Genomic DNA, 4828 nt, shown 5'->3' on the forward strand with positions numbered 1-4828 from the left:
TCTCTCTCTCTCTCTCTCTCTCTCTCTCTCTCTCTCTCTCTCTCTCTCTCTCTCTCTCTCTCCCCCTTCATCCCTTTTGGGACACGAGGCCGCTGTCAGCTGCCGCCACTTGTTTCTATCACTGGCCACATGTTGTGTTTCACCCCAGGTAAGATTCATCTCCTGCAGCTCTGATGTCACTGTCCTTTCGTCGTGTTATTCTTGGTCTTCCCTGTTTCCTTTTACTGGGTGTGTTCATCGCAACGCTACTTTAGGGATACGCTGACTGTCCAGCAATTTAAGATGGCAGCATTTTATCTCCACTCTCAAACTGTTGCTCTTGCTCTTCTGGTACGGATCGTCATTTGTCATTCCCAGGAGTGCAGATGGGATTTTTGAGCCGGAACCAGGGGGTGGGGGTGGGGGTGGGGTAAGCTTTTGTTCCACCTTTACTTTCAAAGCAAATTTATTACTCAATAAATAATATGAATTTTATTAGGTAATCACGGTCACATTATGGTTCAATAATACCTAAATCACCCACTAATTACCAATAGATCAGTAACTAAATTTCCACACATCATATACAGTGTATTACTATGTAATTAAAGCTAGTTAAAGAGAAATTGGGAAAAAATAAGTTTAGAAAAGTTGTTTACCTGTGGATTATACAGTAAATTGCTATATATTACCCAGTAAGTGCTACTGTGAAGACATTTAATTGGCCAAGCAAGAACTTTTACTAGATCTTATTCAGTTATTACCACATAAGACATGCAGGGTTGTACAGTGTTTTCAATTAACCTGAGCATAAACAAGCAGCAATAAAGTACTGCATCACTACCAAGTAAATATAACAAATTACACAGCAAATAAGGTGAAACTGTACTGTAAAAGAAAGTTAGTCTTGTTTCTTAGATTTTAAACCATAGTTACTATTTAACTCAAGAGATTGTTTAATGTTTATATTTAACCTTTTTTGAAGCTATGAACAATAAAGCATTTCATGTAATACACAACATATTACCCATTAAGCAAAGGAAAACTAATGTAAAAGAAAGCTAGTGAAACCTGTTATTACCACAAAAGACAAACTTGGTAAGTTATTTTTTTAACAAAGACGTGAAGTAGAAATTTCCACAGTTCAGGCTACAAAATTCAAACCCTTGTTTATTTAGCTGTCTGTGCCACATATTCTCCTGACAGCTGTTGTGAAAGGTGGTATTGTATTGATGGACATATTTTTATTACAGAAAGTTTCTGCAGGGAACATTTTACACAACTTTTAATTCTTTACTTTAAGTTAAACTGAAACTTTACCAGAATTGCAACATTTTCTCAGAAACTTTTGATGTTTTCTAGTGTTCATGTGATTAATTTTGTTATACTTACTTAGATTCAAGTTGAACCAAGATATTATGAACATGAACTGATCAAAGCTGCTTAGATCAATTAAAAATAAACAAATACACATTTAACCTAAACATCAGTGCATTGAAAGAGCTCCTAATTTTTGGTTTAATCATCTCTTGGTGTCATTGAATATCTACATGATGTTAGCCACAAATTGTCTCTTCTTTGCTTTAAAAGTGCTACTACAGTTCAGTGTTTCAATCTACAGAAGAAAACAAACAGTTTGATCCTTTTATAGCATTTTATTTGAGTAAAGCTACACAGTGTTGCTGAAACTGTGGCAGGAGCAAAGGCTCAGAGCTGCTGTCTGACTAAACAACACAGCAGCAGCAGGCAGGATGTTGCCTACAGGGAGCCTGGAGTATTCATGCTTTCACTGTCTACCATGCCAACCAAAACTAAGTCATTGTGCTCCCAGGAGTTTCAGAGTGAACTTTTTTTTTTTTGTGTGCTTTTGTTTTTAGCTGTAAGTGTTTTTGGCGCTGGTGCCGATGAACGTCTGTGTGTAGATTAGGAAAGAAAAAAGGACCAACCTTTGCCAACGGGCTGAAGGTTGTTGACATATGTAACCCTATGCCACTGCCGCAATCATTCCCTCGTTCATTCACTATTTTCGAAATGATAACCAGACCACAAATTACATAGACTAGAAAGTTGTGAATTGTTTTTCCTTGTGTTAGGTCTGAAGTCACACACAACTTTAAAATCAGTGACATATTACAGTTGGATTTCATCAGAAACAAAAGGGGAAAAAACGTAAAAGACACACTGATTTTACAGGATAAAAAAAGCCCAATGTGCTTTTTAATAACATGTTTTTGAAGAGTTTTGGACTTAATGCATTATATATTAATTATCCATGCACTGTATATTTCAATCTAATAAGCAATAAAGTTTTTCAGTGCTTCTGAACCTGAAGCTGTGCACAAAGCTTCTTTATCTTCCTGTTCAAAAACTTACAAATGTTTAAACTGATTAAATTCATGTTCCTTATGTGATCGAAGGCAGTAAATGTGTCTGCAGGTGAAAGAGATTAGGGTGTTTCTGGCCTTTCAGGTCCACTTTAAATATGCACCCTGCTGTTAAAGCCATTGAGCCTTTCATCTCTCAGCAATAACATTCTTTGGACTCAGCTGGGTCAGTGAGCAGGACAGGTTCACATATGATGCAGTAAAAATGAAACAACCACAACTTTACAGCTATAAGCATGAAGAGGTCCCCTCACTTTGCAACTTCTGACACAGACTCATCTTTCCAGCAACTGATTTCACATCATCAGAATCAATATGTTAACATAGAGACTCCATATTTACCTCCTTAAACACAACAGGCTGTGTATGATGTCACATTTTCATTTTGTTCCTGCAAGTCACAAAAGAGCTGCAAACGGAGCGAAGTCTGATGGAGGTTGTATTTAAATCATAATGTGAATGATCAGATCTAAGCAAAAATGCCCCCTCATCCCAGCAGGTGTGCAGGATGAGGGACATTATTTGAATTGTAGTGAGCCTGAGGCTCAGAGATGTAAACAGCATCATTTGAGATATTGTGAGAGCGAGGTCTCTTCTTCAAAGAGGCAATTACCCATGATGCCTAGCGACTCCATGAGTAGGCTCCTTAGCCTGGCCTCTGTCACTTTTCATCACCACGTGTGATTGTCATCAAAGTTTTTTAAAAAAGTGAGGGTTTCAGCCAACCCCTGAATCTAGCTCCAAAAAAGTGGTGGGTATTCTCAGAGCCTCGGGCTCACTACAATTCAAATAATGTCCCTCATCCTGCACACCTGCTGGGATGAGGGGGCATTATTTTTCATTCACGTTCGCCTTCGTCTCAGAGATGTAAACAGCATGTTCAAAGCTGATGACAATCACACTGCTTGTGTGGGCTAATTCACAGGATTTAACCACACAACCTCAATGGAGATGCATTCCAACAAAACTTATTTTCAGAAAGAAAATTCTGATCATCTGAAATGACAACTCAAACTTCTATCCGAGAACTTAGTCCCTTCCCTGGACTCTCGGTAGTAAAACTTTTTAAACGTATTAACTGGAGAACAATCTGCGGTCCGCAAAATCTGTTTCAGAAAAACGCCACTGTTAAATGCTGCTGAAACAGAAGCTCCTCTGTAAGAGTGGGGTCAATTCCTGTATTAATGAGCACTGTCCGTAGCCATCTGGCCATAGTGCATGTAGACACCGCAGAAAAAATCTTGTATGAAATCTACAATCTACTTGACGTCCTTAGTTCCCGAGTGCGACAAATATATTCAAACAATGTGTCCAATACACAAATTTCTGGTTTAGAGTATCTCTCCAGAAGAATCTCCTGAATCGGTTTGCCCAACTTACTTGTTTTAGTGAGTTCATAAATTAAAAAATTCACGTTAGAGTGATCGCCTGCTACTTGTAGATAACTTAAATCTAACTCCACCACTGTCCGAGCTCTTGCTGCTGTGGCCAATGCCAGCAATGCTCTAAGCTTTAATGTCAAATTTTACAGATTTCAATGAGGAAATAAGTCAAAACACTACTGACATCCTATGCCCGAGTGTAACGAGGTCTCGGTGGCCGTAAATGATATAGTCCTTTCATGTACCTGAGCAACCACCTAGGATTTAAGACCCAAGTAGCACCAAAAACCTGTAACGTCTGAAGTATGCATGATTTATGAGTGTTAACTACTGTAAATGAGCTCCCACTCTCTTTAAGAAAATCCAAGTATGCAATCACTGTGGTTTCAGTCGCTTCAGTGGCACAGCATGATTGTCCAATAGTCCAAACAAGGAATTTGCGCCATGCATACAAATACTGTTTTGAGTTCCCAGTCGCCAGCTGGAACAGAAGACATCAATGACTGAGTCCTGAAGTCCCTGATGTTTGAGGGCACTCCTGATACTTTGCAGGCGGTGATTATCAGCCGTCCCCGAAGTGGGTGGAACTAGGTCGGGTCGTGTGAAGCCACCAGAAGATCGTTGTGGCGTGAAAGCCTAACAGGAAAATCAATAAGAGCATCAATCAACAGAGGGAACCAAGTTGCTGTTCTCCATAATGGAGCAATAATAATAGCTCTTAGAACTTTATCCCTCTGGATTTTCATCAACACCCTACTTAACATACAGAAAGGTGGAAAGATGTATGGCTGATGATTTGTCCAGGAAATGGAGAAAGCATCACAGGCACAGACCCTGGTTCAAACCTCCAAGACACAAATTTATCAAGTTGAGAATTGTGCCTTTTAGCAAACAAGTCTATGTCTGGGAGAAAAAATTGACAACAAATTCTAGAAAATATCTCAGGTTTTAGTTTCCAATCTGAACCATCTGAAAACACTCYAGATAGTGTGTCTGCCACTGAGTTATGTTCCCCAGGCACATGCTGTGCAGTACTAAAAATGTTTCTGTCCATGCACCAATTCCAGATTTGTGCAGCCAGGT

The sequence above is a fragment of the Austrofundulus limnaeus genome, unplaced genomic scaffold (genome assembly GCF_001266775.1).
Source record: "Austrofundulus limnaeus strain Quisiro unplaced genomic scaffold, Austrofundulus_limnaeus-1.0 Scaffold150, whole genome shotgun sequence".
Classification (NCBI taxonomy): domain Eukaryota; kingdom Metazoa; phylum Chordata; class Actinopteri; order Cyprinodontiformes; family Rivulidae; genus Austrofundulus; species Austrofundulus limnaeus.